Below are 20,717 nucleotides of genomic sequence, written 5' to 3'. Positions count from 1 at the left end.
GCCTTCTAGAAAAAATGAAGTCCTGTCGTCAGGAAAAAAAAGGGACTTGATTGTCATGTTATGTAAAACAAGCCAGACTCAGAAAGACAAGTAGTACAGGCATTGTTTTGCCGCTCTGTGTCCACTTTTCCCCCTTGGGATAGTCAGCTGGGGTGTGTGGGTGTAATGCAGGGCCATGTTGGCAGTGAGTGCACAGCCAAAGAACACACACACACCCAGGAACAGCTTCAGAGAAATGGTTCGGTTTATTGGGGGTGGGGGATATTTATGCCCCTGGGGAGGTGGGTGTGGTCTCTGGGGCAAGATTTGTGTGGCCATGTATAATTGGTCAGAGCAAGGGTTTGGTTGACACTTCATCTGCATACTCGGGAGCTGTAGAATTGGAGGGGGCGGGGAAGCATACACAAATGACTTTATAAGGAATGAAGCCTGATAACTATGAAGGTAATACATTTTTACCAGGGTCGATGGTGGGGCTGCCAACTTTCTGGTGCCAGGGTGGGAGAGGGAGGGGAGCCAGTGCCTGCCATCCTCAGATGAGGGCTCAGGGGTTGAAACTCTCCTCTACCCTCCCCCATTAATTCTGGGCCATTAGGTCTCACATTCTTTCATATGTGGAAAGTAGTTGAAGATGATATAAAAGTAGAGGGAGGTCCTTTAAGGAAGGAGAGGCAGGATGAAAGGGGTGCAGATGAACAAAGTCTGTTGTATACCTGCAGACATCACAGTGAAATGACTATTATGTACATCAGCGTAGTAGAGGGGCTTCAGATGTCAACCACCTGGTAGGGCACTTGCTTAGCATGTGTGAAGGCCCAGGTTTGATCCCAGCATTGCTCAAACCAGGTGTGATGGTGCATGTCTGTGGTACCAGCAGCAGGTGGAGGGAGGGTGTCTCAAAGCTTAAGGTCATCCTTAGCTGCATGATACAATGGGGGCCAACTCACGCTACAAAAACCATGTCTAAGAAAACACATCAGCTGAATGAAGGGATGGATGAGGGCTGTGAGGACAAACCCATCAGGGCCTGGGATTTTACGGGCATCAGGCTTTGGAGAATCTCATTTTAAAGACTTGTTCAAAAAAAGAAGACGCCAGACCTTGTGCTGATATCTTCAGTGAGACCTGGTGCAGATTATAACAGTTTAGGAGTATTTCTTAAGGGCTAAAGACAGAGAGAGACACGCTCAAATGATATCTCTAAAATTATTCCTTTATCAGAGCTCAGACCTTCATGTTCTCTCAGAGCAGAGCAGGGTTATAGTGCTGGGTCATACTCTTTTCACTTTGTCTGTTTGCTGTGGATAGAATGGGTATCTTAAGGGATGATTTGCCCAAGGGTGTTATCTTTAAAATACATTTTCGTTTTAAGGTGTGTGTGTGCGCGTGTGTGTGTGTGTCCGTCCATCCACACAGGCTGGAAATGACGTATCCCTCTGAGCTGGTGTTATTGTTACTTGAACTTCCTGGCATGGCGGTAGCTGAGCTCACATACCTTTCAATAGCAGAGTGCACTCTTACGGAGTGAGCCACCTCTCCCAACCCCCTTTGGAGAGGGGCTAGAATGTGGGCCTTGGAGGCACGCTGACACTTGTCTCCTTTCAGGTTGTCTCTGGCAAACGGTTTACCTGGGGCTAATTCTTTTGCTCTGTTGACATACCATACATGTTACCCGCCAGTTTCTATCCCGCAATTTTAGTGCTGAGTAAATGAGTTTAGTCTTTAAAATACTTATTTTATTTCTGACTAACTATAACTATATAATATATATAATACTGTATTTATTTATATATATTTAGTATATATTATATTATATTATTATAGTAAATATACATATATTTATTTAGTAAATATATATAATATAAATATATATACTATATATACTAAATACATATATAATGTAAATATATATTTATTTATATATATATTTACTATTACTAGGTATTCAAGCTGCATTGTGAATAGTGATTGTTGGGATATGGTTCTGTGTGGGCCTCTTGAAAGTCTGCACTGTTGCTGGTCATGTTTTGGTAGTGATTTTTTTTTTTCTAAACGATTTCATCAGATACTAGGGTCTACTTCTTTTGTATAGGGTAGGTTTAATTCAGGGACAGTCAAGATTATGTCTTACTAAAGTCAGCTTAAGTGGACCTACTGTGCCCATGAAATATCTGGGTATCTGAGATGGTGGCTATAAACTCAGGTGCACTGGTACACACTGGCCCTCGGTTCATTGTCCTGCGGGAATCGTGGCTTGAGGAGCCAGGAGGATGCTGACATCCTTGATACTGCCCTGTGAAGAGTGACAATAGGCTCCGTCAGACCCAGATGTCATCAGCTAGCTTCTGTGTGCTCAGGTGGAAGCCGTGCTCCTCAGAATTGTTGCTAGCTGTTTACAAAGTGAAGCGTTTTCAGGTAGAATGAATTAGGGTAAAAAGTACCTGGCTTTGGGGCTAGAGAGATGGCTCAGTGGTTAAGAGCACTGTCTGCTCTTCCAAAGGACCCAGGTTCAATTCCCAGTCACCCACATGGCAGCTCACAACAGTCTATAATGCCAATTCCAAGGGATCTGATGCCTTCAAACTAATGCACATAAAATAAAATAAATTATTAAAAAAAGAAAAAGAAAAATTACCTGGCTTTGCTGTTTCTATACAGAAATGCATTTTAATACATAAGAGCTGCAACAGGTTGCTCTACTGCAGCAGCATATTTGATGACAGTCGCTCTGTGAGCAGCAGGAAAAAGGCTGTGTTACTGCAATGAGCTGATGCTGGAATTCCATGAGAACCCAGCGGAGGTGGAGAGCAAGAGGTTCCTGTATCTATTCTAGCCCGGCTTCTTACAAGTGAAAGTGTGTGTTTATTACCATAGTGTGGTATATTCAACACATAACCTATGAGGTGTGTATACACAGTCTGTACTGTGTCACTGGATCTCATTATTATAATAGTGTCCATTTTTGAAGTCTGGCGTGTACCCAGAACATAGAACCACAGCAGAGGTTCATGAGGTCATGTGAAAAGCAGTTGTTAGTGGAGCTCAGTGTATTTCAACTATAGGCCACTAGGATGTAGAGGGGCTGACACAAATATGTTGGCAAAAACAAAGCCAGTTCTTGAGAACTGGGGGTAGGCTCCTGAGTGGACGTGAGTGGCAGAATGCTTCCTGGCTCTAAGTCTCCTCACTGTTCTCTCTCCGTTTCATTCCTCTTTCCCAATAGCTCCTTTTTTAATTTCCATTTTTCTCTAGATTCCACATGTGAAAGAAAATATGTGATACTTGTTTTATGAGTCTACTTTTCTATTTCTACCCATTATTCTGAAAATGGTAAGGTTTTGTTCACTTCATTGCTGAATATAACTCCACTGTATATATTACCACATTCATCTTTATCTGTTCATTTGTGATAAACACCTAAACTGGCTTAATTTCTTCTTCTCTTTCTCTTTCTTTTGTTGACAGTGTTTTTCTGTGTAACCTTGGCCATCCTGTATTAGATCTGTAGACCAGGCTGGCCTCGAACTCACAGAGATGTGCCTGCCTCTTCCTCCCCAAGTGCTGTGATTACAGGCATGTGTCACTGTGCCCAGTTCCATTTCTTGACTATTGACAATAATACAATGATAACCACGAACACACAAGTGTCTTTGTGGTGTATTCTGAGTTAGAATCTTCTGGGTATGTATATACAAAGAAGTGATATATAGCTATGTCGAATGAAAGTTCTATTTTCCCCCCAGGGAACACTATTAATTTCCGTAGTGGCTGCACTTGCTTGCATGCCCACCAGAATGTTTAGGATCCTTTTGAAAATAATTCTTTGAAGGGCAGCCCTGTCTTCTTTTAGTAAGCATGTAGTCAGTGTCACCAAGGACAGAGCAGTGAGCTTGATCTTTACTCTCCCAGACTTGAACATTCAGGTAAGTGGGCTAAAGATAACCATGAAGAGACATTCAGGACATGGATACCAGTCTTTCCTGATCCCCAAACTGATGTCAAGCTGTTGTCAAGGGGCCCAGCTGTCGAGCAGTGAGCTCTGAACTCTCAGCTCTCTTCTCAGATGTGTTTGTGCTAGGCAAATTCTAGGTCAAACAGAGCGGGAGGAAGATGAACACAGGTCTGTGAGGAAGGCTTTTCCTTGGGTCGGGTGCAGTGTCTAGAACCACGGACAAGGGTAGGCTGTGAGGTGACAGGGTATAGTGGCTTCCAAACCCTAGGTGACAGATCAGGCAGGCTGGTCACAGCTCCAGCTATCTGTGGTTTGGTCTGTCTGAAGCATCAGGAGATAAAAGGAGCATAAGTCATATTAATATTCACAGTGGCTGCTCATGTGTTGTGGTTAGGCAGAAGAGAAATCCAGAGAGCTTTGCCAGGAGCAGGCTATGTGTGATTCAGGCCTCAGGTCAGGCCATCCTTCTGCAGCCAGGATGGTTGGCATGTACGCAGCTGAGGCCAGAGACAGAAGTTGCTAGAGAACGAAGGTTTTCTGTGTAGTCCCCATTATACTACAGCTCATTCACTCCATCTGCCCCCATGGGCCCACCTGGAAAGGCTGCATCTTAGACGATGCTATTCAAAATCAGACACCTTGCTAATTTCCTATGTGTCCAGGGTCCCTGCACACAGCGAGTGGAAGCAATTGCCTCCCAAGGCGGGTGCTGGTGTGCACCTGTAAATCAGGCTGTCTCAGTGTTCTGCCATCCATCAAGCTGCATCGTAGGTGGGAAGTAATTTGCTTCCTTTGTTGTTTTTGATCCGTGTTAATCATCCTCTGCAGGTTGAAGTTATTTATCTAAACAGCTCAGGTAGAGAACTAGTTGAAAGGGAGATTAACATAAGAGGGATGCTCCCTCTTTGAAACTGTGGTGCCCAGAACAGGATTCCCGGGACATGAAGCTGAGCCTCAGAAAGCCCTGAGCAGGAGGGATTAATTAAAACACATTACTGGATGGGAACTGAAAGGTGTTTGTAAACAAGGTCATGTTTTCCTTTCTTCTCCCTTTTAAAAAACAATTATTAGCAGGCAACGAAGCAGAAAGGCCAAATGAGGAATTCGCTTCAAGCTAATCTCTATTTAGATAGACCTGGAAGAAGTTTGCTTTTGTCTCCACTGTGGGGAAAGGGGCTCTTGGTTACAATACCATGATGAATAAGGGTATGTGTTTTAGGTGACAGTGGCTTTAGGGATGGGCCTGGCAGAAGGCCTTTTATGCTAAGAGAGAGGAAACTGAGCTAGATAGACTCTCCACCTCTTGCTTGCACGCTGTTCTCAAGACACAAATGACTATAAGAAATTTTGTGGCTGCCATGTGACTTCCTAACTGTCCAGTCTCCTTTCTATTTAGTCTTGCAACAAAACAAAACAAAACTGTTCTGATTTGCTCCATTTTAATTGTGACGACTGGGTGGGGCCATGTCAGTTAGACGTAGGGCAGAGTAGTGCCAGCAGCTCCGCCCCAGCGGAAGCATCATCAGCTATGGCATGCCCCATGCTGTTCCCTTTCTCCTCCTTTTCTGCCCTCAGCCCTTCCATTTCTTTAAAAAAAATGTTTTCTGCTGTTATTGTGATTATTCTTATGATTGTTGTTGTGTTGTTGGTGTGCGCATTACCTTTACAAAGGAAAACAAACAATAAAAAATGTTCAAAGTTTAAGGGGCTGGCCACATGGTTCAACAGGTAGAAAGAAGCATTTGCCCCACCAGGCTGAAGACCTGAGAATAATTCCAGGAATTCATGGTAGAAGGAGAGAATTCCTGAAAGTTGTTCTCACATCTTCACACTTATATCATGGTATACACATGCTAACATATACACACACAACATATATGCACACACACATACATACAGATATACCACACACACACCACACATATATAAACACACATACAATACACACACCACACACACTACATACACACACACACACCACACACATTACACTCACACCACACACACACACACACACACACACACACACACACACACACAACCATTCAAACCCCATGCTTACTCACTTATGAATCCCAATGTCTGATGTGAGATGTGCCTAGTGCTTGTTCTTTAAAATAAAATTATTAGTTAAAATTATTATACAAAGTGATAAGATTAGTAAAGACATTTCAATTCAAGTACATCATATGTACGTTCTTCTCCCATTACCCTTCCTGATCCCCTTCCTCTTGTGCTGTCCCTTCCTTCCTCTTTCCTTCTTCCTTCCTTCCACTCCCTAAATCGTCCCCTCTCTACTTTATATATCATGTATATATGCACACATCACATGTATATAAATCTGGATTCTGTACATGAGAGTGCTCAGGAGAACGTGTTCTATTCATCTTTCTAAATGCATTAGTCATTTTTGTCATTGCTGTGACTAGTTATCCAACAGAAACCACCTAAGGCAGAAGTTTTGGTCCAGCCTTTAGTGCATTGGGCACAGAAGATGTGAAGGAGTACACAGGGATGGGGGGAGTTGTGGTGGCAGATCAAGATTCAGAAGGCTTTGGCCAGAGCCAGAGGTGAGTGTCAAATTCTCTATCCACCCAATCTCTCACACTCTCTGTGACTCTCAGAGAAGTGCCCCCAGCTGGGGATGGAGTACTCAAACACAGGAGCCACTGGGCGATAATTCAGATTTAATCTGCATCGTTGAGCTTGGCTCATTGTGCTTAACATGATGATTTCCGGGAGCCATTCTTTTTCAGCAGACGTTATAATTTCATTCTTTGCTATGGCTGAATAAAATCCCATGGTGCTCATTTATCATATTTTCATCATTCTTCTATTGAGGATGTGTGGGCTGATTCCATATCCTGGCTTCAGTGAGCAGTGAACAGTGAGGGACACACAGAGCACAAAGTAATGGTATTCTGACTGTGGGAGTTCATTATCAGCTGGACAGTCCAGAATCACCTGGGAGGTGGGGGTGCCTTGGTAGATTGTCTCCTTTCTATTAACAGAGGCAAGAAGAACTATTCTAATTGTGGCGTGGTGAATCCGTGAGTACGGGTCCTGGGTCTTCTTAAATGGAGAAGATGATTGGAGCATGTTTGCCTCCCCCACCCCCTTCCTGTTTCCCGATTGTCGATGTGACGTGGCCAGCTGCTCCAGGCTGCTGTAGCCTTGACTTCCCTGTCATTATGGGCTTACCTGGGACTAAAGCAAACTCTTCCTCCCCAGGTTGCCTTTGTCAGAATCTTTTATCACAGTAACAGCAAAGTAACTTAAGACACAGACTTAGAATTCTTTGAGTCTGTATGCAGCCTGGCTCATATGGTAGTTCTATTTTTAGTTTTTGTTTATTTTTTTCATTTTTTGTTTTTTGTTTTTTTGATATAGAGTTTCTCAGTGTAGCCCTGGCTGTCCTGGAACTCGCTCTGTAGGCCAGGCTGGCCTCAAGCTCACAGGAATCCTCCTGCCTTCGCCTCCCAAATATTGGGATTAAAGGCGTGAGCCACCACCTCCTGGCCTATTTTCAGTTTTAAGAACATCTATATTGATTCTTACAATAGATACTCATGGTTGACTGAACCAGTGAGTAAAGTGATCCTAAGTTATAGAATGCAAACTACCATACAGAAGTCACAGTAAAGAAATAAACTCCAAGTGTTTAGGAGTTTGGCTATAGAGTTTGATCAATTTAAAATTAAAATTTCTCTGGCTGGACCACAGGTCTGAGCCCTGCGTGATTTTCAAGCACGTTGATTGGCTCCCAGGGTCCTCCTCTATATAATAAGGATGGAAATTTAGCTTTTCTATTTCGTGGCCAAACATGGAGCATGCAACATTCTAGCTGTGCTTGTGCGTTTCACATTTCTTTGAGTTAATACACCTAAGGCTGTGTGTTTAAGCCAAGCAAGAGACTAAATGTGGGACTGTAATGGCTGAAGATTATGGAAGAAGGGTTGAGGTGAGCTTCAATTCTGGATTCCTCAGATAAGGATGGCAAGCTCCCTTCCCCCTCCCAACCTGGTGCCAGAAACCCGGTTACCCCACTGTCAACCCTAGTAATAATTAATTACCTTGACAGTTACCAGGCCTCACTTCCTGTTTGCCCTTACAAGCCCTGTCTCCATCCCTGAATATTGATGAAATATTTTTCAACAACCCTGCCCTGGTCAGTTGTACACAAAACTTGCCCCCAGAGACTCTGGCCACCTCCCGAGGGGTATAAATAACCCCAGTTGTGCCCCTCTCCACTCCCTTCAGCCTCACTGAAGCTGTCTCCCTAGAAGGCTGTTTCTGCACTCACAGGCCCTGGCTAAGCTTCCCCCAGTCCCGCTTGGTGAGCAACGAGCTTGGATCCCCCGAGGGGAGAAGCAGAAATGTTGACCAGAGATCTATTCTGTACCTTGAACAAAGCTGGGAAATCACTAAACAGGGTGTAATGTTCATGAGATGAGGAGTGCAGAGCTCAGCAGAGGGAAATTTCGTTAGTGTCTCCCTCTGCTATAGCCATGAGCGTTTGCGTTGCAGTGCACTTTGCTCTCTCAAAGGGAAATACCATCATTGTTTCTGCCACGGTATAATTAATTATTGTTAACTGAATTGCTGGCCTTTTTGATATTAGAAGTTATCAGATCTTTATAGGAAAAGTTACTCATGTTCTTTCAATTACTCTATATTATAAACTCTATGTAGATAAATGATCCAGCTTTTTTGGGGGGTGGGGGGTGGGGAAGGGACAGTAAAGCCATCTCTGAAAAGACTTGTTACTTAGAATCCATGTTTCTAAGTAGGAAAACTCAATTCTCTCTGGGCTGCTTGCCGTGGTAAATAGAAGGATTAAACATCCAGGTTTCATATTTGGGTGTTTAGAGGGTGGTGTGCTCACTCGAAGCAGATCCCTGTATCCCTGATTCTTTTACTGCTTTAAAGAACTTTGTGTCACCTCCCTGTGTAGTGAGTGATCTCCCCTACAGGTCGCTTAACCTCACAGTGTGGAGAGTAAGTTCCTGTCTCTCACTGTGAACTCTGAAAGGGCCTTCTAGGTAGGGAGCAGCCCGAGGAGCTGTCATATTAACAGTAACTTGTCTGAAGCAGCAGGTTGCCACATTCTAAGTATGATGTATGCCCCGTGTTTATGAAATACAGTCACAACAAACCAGCTTGCTAATGTTTGAGCAGAAGAGCTCTGAGGACTATTTCATGCATTTTCTTTAATTTCCTCTAACTTTCGTTTTTCCCTTATTTTTGAGGTTATAATGTAATTATATTTCTCATTTCTCTTTCCTCTTTCCTTCCTTTGAGCCCTCCCATATACACCTTCTTGCTGTCATTCAAATTCATGGCCTTTCTCCATTAATTGTTATTGTATACATATGTATATGTACACACACACACACACATACATACACACACATACACACAGGTTCCTAAGTATAACCTGCTCACCCTGTATATAGTACTTGTATGAATGTTTTCAGGGATGATCATTTGGGATTAGATAACCAATTGTTAACTTAATTGGACTTCTATAATCTGCCTTTGGGTATATTAACAGGGGTGAGCACGAATCATCTAGTTGATAATGAATTGCTTCATTCTATCAGGAAAACGAGACACAGAAGATTTATTCACTTATTTGTTGTTAGTTTTCAGATAGAGTTTCACAGCGTAGCATTGGCGGGTGAATGTGCTATACAGTCTGGGATGGCCTCAGGCGATTCCCTTGCCTCAGCTTCTCAAGGTAGGGGATGAATGCTTTAGTTAGGTTACGTTTCCAGGCAGGCATTGCTTCTCTTCGTGATCCGCTGTGGTGAGGGGAAGGATGAGGTCTGTGCAGTAAGTATGACTGTTCACTCCAAGTTCACTATGCTAAAACTCTCGTGCTCTCATTACTGGAACTCAGAGAAACTAAGGGCTGTCACTCTGGGAAGAACCCTGTCATTTGGCCTCCCTCGAGTGATATCTGACGTTTGAGTGATGGGACCCCAGGAGCTAGTGATCCGTTCTGAAATACCAGGCTCAGGCGAGGATGAAGCACAGAGGGAGACTTTGGGGTGCAGGGTAAGGGAGACAACACTAAAAGTTCATGCTGGGATACCCATATAACAGTGTCTGCATAACAGAGGCTCCCTGACGTGGTTGACTGTAGCTGAAAGTGGTCAGGAGTTCTAGCACCACTGGGACCAGCCACTGAATGGCTTCCTGGGACTTACATTCCCAGGATTATTATATTCAGTCCTGAGTCTTCAGTCTGTCAAGGAGTCCTGAAGACCCTCCTCTCTGTGGAGGCGGTGGTGGCAAGCCTGGCTTTTTATGACATATTTAGATATGAGTAGCTCTGCATGGGATTCTTATGGCATTGGTGCCTCCAACTAAGTTTCCATCTGAAGAAAATTCTGGATCTGTGAAGTGTGGAATATCCCCAGTATGTGGCTCAGGTATTAAAGCCTGGGCTGGTGTTCATCCATGGGAAGCCACAGAGGCACACCTTCTTGCCCAGGGCTGTGTCCCTTCGTCTTCAGGGAAGAGAAACATTGGGCTGCCTTGGTCTAGTCTCTCTTGTAAACACTGATGTTTGCACAGAGCTCTGAGAAATGGGTTTAGATACTGCCTCACAGTCTATGGCTTGATATTTCTTATAAGATACAGAAATGCTTCCCAGTTTGTAAGATGTAGAAAAAAAAGTCATTTCATTAAAAAAATATTAGAATAACACCCACGATCACAGGGGCAGGGCAACAAATCACCTACATCTGATGGGAACCATTTCCTCTCCCTGTCACGCTGTCACAAAGGCATTAAAAATAAGCATTTTAATAAAGAAAACAGCATTAAGCTCCAGCAGGCTAGACCATTACTTCTAATGAGAATCATTGGAATGAAGAACCAAAGCTTAATTGGTTAAAAAAAAGATTAATAGTTAATTATTTGCTTAGGAACATAAATGATTAAAATACACACACACACACACACACACACACACACACACACACCTGTGGTTGTTCACGAAGGCAGGGATTTAGGGAAAGAGGCCTCTGTGAGGTGTCTGCCTTTCAGAACCCAGAACCAAGTGCCTGAGGCCTCTCTCTTCCCTTAGGTCAGGTGATGCACAGCATGGATGGCAGGTGCAGCCTTGAACTCTAGTCCTGACCCACCTTGACTTCAGAGTGCCGTGGCCTAGTGAGGATTTTGGTTTCTTAAAACACCCAGTTGTGTTACGTGAATATGTTTTTGTTGGATTGCCAGGTGTGGGGTACGGGGCTGATTCAGCTTGTCCACAGCAGATAACTATGATTTGTCTTGCGCTCTAGGAGTGCCGTGGTTCTGCCTGCTGAAGATACTTTCTGCAAGTGTGTGACATTTGGAATTCTGGAAACTTTTCGGAGGATATATAAATGCCAGGGCCCCGAGAGGCAGGTTGCTGTTGTTGGCTGATGATGGTGGCTGGTTGCTGCTGGTTGTGGTTTGTCAAGTGCTCCTATGCAAAGCAAAAAGGAGAAGAAATTGAATATCCTGATGGCAAAGATCAACCCTGCCCCAAAGAACTTAACACCTGAGATCATCAGGAATTAGTGTAAAGAGGTCTAAGCCCCCTTTCCCCTCTCACCTTCTTTCTTACCTCCCTAGTGTTGGGGGTTGGAAGAGCTTGGAGTAGAGAACAGTGGTGAATATTGGAACCCACGAAAGCAAGCAAAAGTAAGGCTATAGGTGGTGCCTAGATGTGCAGCTGGGCAGATTGCAAGATCAGTTTCTAATGCAGTAGAGGAAGCAGCAAGGGAAGAAGGGATGAATATTCTGATTCAGGATGTCAGCAAAGAGTTTATTGTAGCTGCTGCCACTCGGTTCTCTCCTGCTTCTCAGAGGGGACTTTTCTTCCCCCCTTTTTTTCCTTCCCTTGTTTCGTTTCAAAGAGGATTGGGAACAGTTTGAAAAGTTGTGAGTGGATACGAAGGGGTAGGTGTTACAACAATTTCTTTTCCATCTGTAATTTTCTCGTTTTTATCTTCTTTTTCTTTTGGTTAATAGGTCACAGTTCATCAATCATACATTTCTTTTCGGATAACTCTATGTAACCTTCATTGTTCGTGTTGTTCTTTTGAGTTCTAGTTAATCAAAATCAGCTTAATATTTATTAATTATTTCCACTTTCAGTTTTGCAATTATCTTATTCTCTAAGATCTTGAAGTGTATCTGAGATTTGTAATTTTGTAATGTAGCTGCTCAGAGTTCTACACTGTCTTCTTGGAATGGTCTTTGGTGTGTTCCTCATGCTCTGGTAAAGAAACATTTTTCATTTCCTTTGAGTCTAGGACTTCTGGAAACTTCCTCTGGATTCTTTAACTATCTATTTATTATTCAACAATATATTCTTTATGATGGCTCAGTTGGTAAAGTTCTCACTTTGAGTTCTCTGAATTTTAGATCCCAGACTCACATAGCTTGTGTGGCCCTCAAGCTCTGATGCTCTGAAAAGCACAGATTAATAGGTTCTCATTAAATTCCTGGACCATATGTGTCTTTCTGCCTCTGGGATACCTTGCTCAGGATGAACTTTTCCAGTTCCCACCATTTACCTGCATAAGTGGATACTAGACATATAATATAGGAGTAACATACTAAAATCTGTACACCTAAGGAAGCTAATCGGGAAGGAAGACTCTGGCTAAGATGCTCAATTCACATTCAGAAAGGCAAAGAGGATGGACATCGGAGGAGAGAGAAAACAAGGAACAGGATAGGGACCTACCTCAGAGGGCCTCTGAAAGGCTCTACCCTGCAGGGTATCGAGGCAGATGTAGAGAATCAGAGCCAAACTTTGGGCAGAGTACAGGGAATCTTATGAAAGAAATGGGAGATAGTAAGACCTGGAGAGGACAGGAGCTCCACAAGGAAAGTGACAGATCCTAAAAGTCTGGGCACAGGGGTCTTTTCTGAAACTGATACTCCAGCCAAGGACCACTCATGGAGATGGCCTGGAACCCCTGCATGGAGATAGCCTATGGCAGTTCAGTATCCACGTGGCCTCCATAGTAATGGGGACAAGGACTGTCTCTGACATGAACTGATTGGCCTGCTCTTTGATCACCTCCCCCTGAGGGGGAGCAGCCTTACTAGGCCACAGAAGAAGACAATGCAGCCACTCCAGATGAGTCCTGATAGACTAGGATCAGAGGAAAGGGGAGGAGGACCTCCCTTTTCAGTGGACTGGGACAGGGACAAGGGTGGGGAAGAGGGAGGGTGGAATTGGGAAGGGAGGAGGGAGGGAGGTACAGGGTGGATACAAAGTGAATAAACTGTAATTAATAAAAATAAAAAATAATTAAAGAAAGCTAATAAAGAAAGAAAGAAAGAAAGAAAGAAAGAAAGAAAGAAAGAAAGAAAGAAAGAAAGAAAGAAAGAAAGATCTTAAAAAATTCTTGGACCAATACATGTATTGCAGCAAATAGTAGCTGGTTTCAGACCTGTCAATACTGTTTGTTACCCATACATATGTTGGTCAGAGAATTTAATGAGAACCTATTAAGACAAGCTTTTCAGAGCATCAGACCTTTAGGGCCACAGAGGCATGTGAGGCTGGGATCTAAGCTCAGGGAGCTCAAAGCCTATCAGGAAGTACAGAGTCCCCACTTCTGCTGTCTGCAAAGGCCAAGTGTGACTGGTTGAGGGAACATACAAGCAAGCACCTCACAGGAGCCCATTGGCCAACTTGCACTTGGGGTCAGGAGGACAGGTTCCTGGTTTCTTGATGTCCATGTTGCTCTCTGCTTTTCTGAACCTCCTGTATCAGGAAGGAAGTCCTGGAAAGGTGCCTGCCTGCCTGCCTGCCTGCCTCACAGTCTACATCCTGGATAAGTAGAGACCCCCAAGCTTCCTTAGGACTTATTGTTCATGTGATGGAAGCCAGGTTCATTCACCTTCATTTCTTCTCTTAGAACAAAGCCTTCCATTTTCAGAGTAAAAAAGCAGGTCGCACCAGAGCTCAAATCTTATATCTCTATTTGACTTTCTTTTAGCCAGGAGCCAGAGAGAAGGAATCCAGAGAATCTTCTGGTATGGTCTTCATCAGGCTGCTGTAATGCAACCACAGTATCTACCAGGCAGCAAAATGTGGTGGGACTGATCAAGACTAAGGACTAATTGCTTAAAGGTTCTGTCTGAACTTTTATAAAACTGTCTGGAGGCCAAGTGTGGTGCCATGGTAGTAATGGCTACCAGCGTGATAGGGTAGGTGGCATTTACAGCAGAGACATCCAGCGTTATTTTTCCAATTCCTGAGATGATGTTCCCACATTCCTTAATTCTGTGGGAAGTAGACAAGTCTCTGTTCTCGTGGGTGGAGTGTGTATGGTGTCCAATTGTGCATGTGTACAAGTGCAGCAGAGAGGCTTGTCGAAGGGATGAGATGGTGACAATGACACCTTATGCATAAACCTAAAAAAATAATTCAAATGGAGCATAGTGTTTCTGAATAATAAGAAGGAAGCCTGTTTGAAATGTGTCTCATTTAAATAAAAATGCATGCTTCTTTTTAGACCTCCGTGAACAGCTCCATCAAAATGGGACTTGCGAATGAGAATGCATACAGGAAATTATGTAAATGGCGCATGCGGATGACCTGTTCTTTTTCTTGCCTTATTTATAAAGTGTCTTTCCCCTTGCTCTGCAGTGATAATTCAGGAAAATAAATTTTGATGGCATAAATAATTGGGCAAATGAAACACACACAAGAAGCCAAATAGGATCTAGCTAAGCACCACAATTGCATCCTACTCTGTGGATGGCCTAATGCGGACATGGTGACATCTTGCTGTGCTACTCATGGCATTGGAACTCTTGGGAGCCATACTCAGCATCAAGTAGGAAATATAGACAAACAGAATCAGTATCTACTTTACATTAATTTTCAGAGCACTGCACCAGCACTATTTCCCCAGGGATTTCAGGTGCATTCCGGCTTCTCAGGAGCAATTTGTTTACGAAAAGTGATATCGATATGCCAGGTAGCCCTTGATTAATACCCACAATTCAGAACAAAAATAAAGCCACCAGACAATGCAGCAGTGTCTCCTCCTTAGAAGGGTTGTTATGCCAGTCAGTGAAAACTGGGTTTTGTCTTTGTACAGAGTGCTGTTTCAGAGAGCAAACCTGACATCATTTTGAACAATTATCTATTGAAAGTTCTCATTCAGAGGACCCACGTTTGATTCCCAGTACCCACAGAGTGAATTACACAGACATATTCAAACAAAACACCCTATATATAAACAAACAAACAAACAAACAAACAAACAATCCCTCTAGTTTTAACAGTCTATATCATTTACACTCCTTTTTATTCATTCTAAAATGAAAATTATTCAACATAATCAAGAAGTCAGTGTGAATTAGGAACTATATTTCTTTCATTGTAATCATCCCAAAACCAACCAAATTGATTACTTATAGCCAATATTTTCAGTCAGTTTTGATGCTGACAGGTCCAGAAAGATAATATGTGCAGAAATTCAAAGTTAAAGTCTATTGGTACCATTAGTTTGTAGTCGTAAATATTAAAAGCCAATTGTTATATTATGGATTATGAAAATGATTCCCAAACATGAGTTATATTTTCCAATTTTTAATGAGATCATACAGTCTCTGTGTGATCCAGACTTTCCCGCAATCAATCCCATTGGGTCAGCTAGTTAGTGGAACTTTTAAGAGTTTGGCTCCATGAGCCCATCTGTCCCAGCATGCACTGCAGATCTTTCCTGGTTCCTGGAGCAGATTTGGAGACACAGTATAACATCTGGCAATGAAAAATAGGATGTTACATTGGCCACCTGGGAGATGATCTTGAGGACCCCATGCCAGATGTAGGACATATGGGAGGGATGTAAGTTCAGTGTTACCATCTAGAGCCATACAGCAGATAGCTGGTGGTTTGCATCACATTCCAGGCTGTCTCCATTACTGGGCTTAGGAAAATGCAGGGATGAATGGGTCTTAGGCAGTGATCATTGAGAAGTGCCAGCTCCATCAGCTGCTCTGCAAAGGTGGGTTTTTTTCCTACAGGGGGAACTCGGCCCTGGGCACCGTGATCACTGTTTTAGAAGGAACTGTTCTGCCTCACAAGGCAGGGACTAACATAAACAGTTGGCTTTCCTCTGTCAGAGATAGTAATACATGGCTTCCATTCGTCTCCAACATATTTCAGTCCGTCAGGCTCAGACTGGAATTTAATGTGCTGGCGATCTGGCTGACTGCATATCAGAGGAAACCTTCTGGCCTCTGCACAGGAGGGACTTCACAGTGACTGGATTTGTGTGGCCCACACTCTAGGTTCTGTAGTGAGGAATCACAGTGGTTACAAGGCATACCATGCAGGAACTGAGTGGTCATCTACTTCAGCAAAACCTCTGTGGTTCCAGGAGGAACCTGCATATATGCATAGGCGAAGGCAGCTTGTACCATGTGTCTCTAGTGATTAGAAATAAACACAACACCAACTATTTTTTGAAAAGCCAAGTATTCCATGAGTGCACACTCCATCCTTTACTTCTGAAGGAAGTAAAGAAAGAGGGAGAGTAGTGGAGAGAGAGTGGAAGAGAGACAGGGATATCACCCATGTGACCGTCTTGTCTCTGCCAAGCCTGCAGTCTTTTTTTTTTTTTTTTTTTTGTAAGAGGGGTTCAATTTGAGACAAGAGGCCATGCATGCTTTGCATGCTTTGGGACGATTAAGTGCACCACTGCTGGGTGTGGATTCCACTCCTCTTTATTTTTCCTCTTTTACCATAGAGGGCGATGTCAAGTTGCTCTCTCTGCTCTAGTGCTCACACTAGAGCACTGCTTATGAAGGCCACCATTCGTTCAGCATCTTTGCTTCCTATAGAATTGCTCAATAATCTATTTATTGTTATTGCTCAGGACCTATGTTGCTTGTGATGGCTTTCATCTTTAGCCATGACTCTGATGCTACCAAAACCGTTTTTAATTTAATCAGTTATTTTAACTAAAAAGGTTGTATGTATTTTAGCCAACAGTTGAAAATTTTATAACATAAGTGGCATGTTTAAAGGAAATGTGTGTGCATTGTGTTTGTGGTGTGTGTGTGTGTGTGTGTGTGTGTGTGTGTGTGTTGTGGAAGTATGGGTCTTGGACTATTGGAGACTCACTCTTGAGACAGAGTCGCCATGACAGTGGTGGGAGGAAGTGATAGCTGGTTATTATTTCTCTTAATTTGCATAGAAGTCAAGTGTTGACTCATCTTTCACTTTTAAATTAGATTGTTCATTGCCTTAGAGGTTCAGGGAGTCTCAATATGAAAGGACTCAGGTCAAGAATGCAGGCTCTTCACTGCCTGTTAATGAAATCCAAAGCATTCTTTTAAGGACAATCTTCACTTTTATATCCGAAATGATGGGAATACAAATTCAGAAATTACCTAAGTGGCACTCCTTATAGGTAGTTAACCAGAGAGAGAGCTCATGCCTGGCTTTATTCCGTGCAAGAGAATCCTCCTTTCTTTCAGTCCTGCTGTACCCAAGGCTGTGTGGGCAAGTATTTAAATGCCAGTTCTTTTATAGTTGCGTCTGTGATGTATGTATGTTAATGTGCAAGGTGTGTGGTACATGTGTGTGTTGTGTGTGTGGGCTATGAAAACACGTACAGTCTAATATTCAGCATCTTAACTTAAAAAAAAAACACTTCTTACCTGAAAGAAGTGAGTTTATGCCTTAGTGTGCAAGCTATTTTTTTGTATATAAGTTTTTTCTCATTAAACATTTTATTTACTATTACTCCATGCATATAATGTTTGGATCTGCTCCACCCAACCTCCGCCATTCACTCCTCTCTAATTTCTCCTCTAGTCTCTCATGTTTCCCTTCCAGCACCATGCACTCTCTCTTTGCAAATTTAATGCCCACTGAGTCCACTTCATGGTGGTCATATGTGCCTGGGTGTGGGACCAAATAACTGGAGCGTGGGCAGCCTCTCAGGGCTAGCAGCGTCGAAGAAAATGGACTCTCCTCTCCCAGTGGCATCAGTTGCCAAAAGGATGGGGGATGGGGGGCTTCATGGGCCTCTTCCCTATCCACACTGGGATTTTGGCTGCCTTGATCTTGTGCTAGTTTCCTGCATGACATACTTGTCATGAGTTCGTATGTGTAATTGTGTTATCACATCTTCAAAATACTTTCTCACAACAGACATCCACTCTCTCTGGCTTCTGAAACCTTCTCATCCCTTCTTTCACAAGGATCCCCGAGCTTTGTGGTTTGAGGTGTGATATAGATATCCTATTTAGATATGAGCACTCTATTCAGTTGTAGATTGTTGAATTAATTGCCATCTACCAATAAAAGAAGCTTCTGTGATGAGTGATGTCCTGATCTATGGTATAAAGAGAAAAAAACATACAAGAAGTTCTTTACCTTGTACATTTAGCAGAATAATAGTAGCAGAGCCTATCATACAGTCAGCCATGGGTTTTGGCCCACTTAACAGTACCAGGCATGGGGTTCACCTTGTAGAGCAGGCTTTAACTCCAATCAGAAAATGGTTGTTCCCATAATATCCTACCACTATTATCTGGAGGGTATATCTTTCCAGGCTAGTTATTACTGAAGCTCACAGGGTTCTTACCTATGGGTAGGACTGTGGTGACTTTTCTCTCCTGTTGGCATGCATAGAACCTTCTAGCATGGAAGCTAGCCAATCAGAATGGAGCTTACAGGTTGCTATAAGCTTGATTTCTTCATGTCCTATGACTCATATTATTTTAAACTTTGCATATATTTTCAAATAGAAGTAAATTTGTGTAACCTCATAATGTGACCGTAATAAGATTCATACCACTCTCACTTCATCGACTTTTTTTTTTTTTTTTTTTTTGCTTTGTTCCACAAACCTGTTGGCATATTCCAGGCAACAGACAACAGAGGGCCTATTGGTGCACTTTGGGAGAATTCAGGTGGGATTCAGCTGAAGTGGTGGTGAGAACAGAGCTGCTTCACCTCTTCCCTTCTAGATGATGGATCAGTGGTCCATATCAGACACTTTTTGTGAGGTCACAGTTCTTTAGTGAGTAAAACAGATGAGGAGGTAGGTGTGTGTGTGTATGTGTGTGTGTGTGTGTGTGTTTGTGTGTGTATGTGGCCCTGTTGTAATGTGGCTATGCCTTTATGAGACAGTAGACCCACACACATACACAGTGACAACTACTTGAAGTCACAGTGAGGGGGGAGGTCTACAACTAACAGGAGGCTCAGAAAGATTAGCCTGACCTGGAGCTTTTGGCCTTTAAGACTCTAAATGGGAACTTCCTGCTTTTTAAGCCTTGCGGCTGTGGCTCATGTGAAAGAGAGGTGCAGTGGGTGACTGTGGAAGACTCAGTCAGTTCCCTTTCCCCCTCTCTACTCCCTTCCTTCCTTCATCTCTCTTGCCTGTCCTTTCCTCTCCCCCTCCTCTTTCTTTCTCCAGGGTTTCATATGACCAAGGATGACCACAAACCCTTTATGTAGATGACAGTGGCCTTGAACTGACTATGCTCTCTTTTCTAGCCCCCTAGTGCTTGGGATTACAGGACAGATCAACGCACCTTGTTTTTATGAACCAGGCATTGAAACAAGGGCCTTGTGCATGTTAGTCAAACATTCTACCCACGGAGCTACAGTCTTCGTTCCTAACTCAGGAGGCTAACCTGGGTTAGAGGGCTCCTGTGCGGTATGATTAGGTTTGGAATCTCATTCACGTTACACACCCACTGTGGTGGGGGCTAGGAATGGTCCCCGTGGACTCATGTGTTTGAATGCTTGACCCATAGGGAGTGGCACTTGTAGGAGGTGTGGCCTTGATGGAGGAAGTGTCTCTGTGGGGCCAGGCTTTGAGGTCTCAGAAGCTCAGGTCAGTTCTCCCACTGGCTATCAAGATGCAAACCTCTCAGCTCCTTCTCTAGCACCATGCCTGCTTGCACACTGCTTTCCTGCCACAGTGAGAACGGAGTAAGCCTTGAAACTGTAAGCCAGCTTGAATTAAGTGTATAAGTTTCTGTGGTCATGGTGTGTCTTCACAGCAACAGAAACTCTGACTAAGCAGCACCCAACATGTTTGAGATACTCTACCTACACTTTAGAGACCTTTCTCTTGTTGGTAGTTGTCTGGACCTGTTAAATATCAGGTCCTTGACACAGTGTTCAAAGAATTTAAGAGATACACACACACACACACACACACACAAATTGAAAGTTGTTTTATGCATAAAAAGTAAAAGTACGTAGGTACATTGCAAGGGAGCAGTGTGCCAGAGCAAGGTTGCTGCAAGAGCCCATTTTCCTCTGCAGAGTCTTGGAGGAGCTGGAGTTGGTTGATAGGAGTCTAGAAGGGTTGCCTTTTATTTTGATTAATAGGTAGAAACTCAGGCCTTCTATGCAGATGTGGTTATACGGTCCAAAATTTAAATTATATGTATATTATATACACATATATGTGTACACATGTATGTATATATGCACACAATGTGTGTATACACACAAATATAATGTATATATACCTATATGAACATATACGTTTAGCCATACACATGCATAAGATGCTAAATAGAGGAATTTCCTTTCAATACTATTCTGAGGGCACACTTTGCCTTACTGCATAAACAGACACCTAAAATGGGCTCACACTTTATGGGCTCACTTCTAGTCCCAGGATGTGTTCAATGAGAAGCTAACCACACAGAGAACTTGGGAAAAGTGTGTCTGTAGCCCTAGGCAAGCAAGATCCTGGGT

The sequence above is a fragment of the Psammomys obesus genome, unplaced genomic scaffold, assembly GCF_907164565.1.
Source record: "Psammomys obesus unplaced genomic scaffold, mPsaObe1.curated_primary_1811, whole genome shotgun sequence".
In the NCBI taxonomy this organism is placed as follows: Eukaryota; Metazoa; Chordata; class Mammalia; order Rodentia; family Muridae; genus Psammomys; species Psammomys obesus.
The sequence above is the reverse complement of the archived record's forward strand: the minus strand, read 5'-3'. Positions refer to the sequence as shown.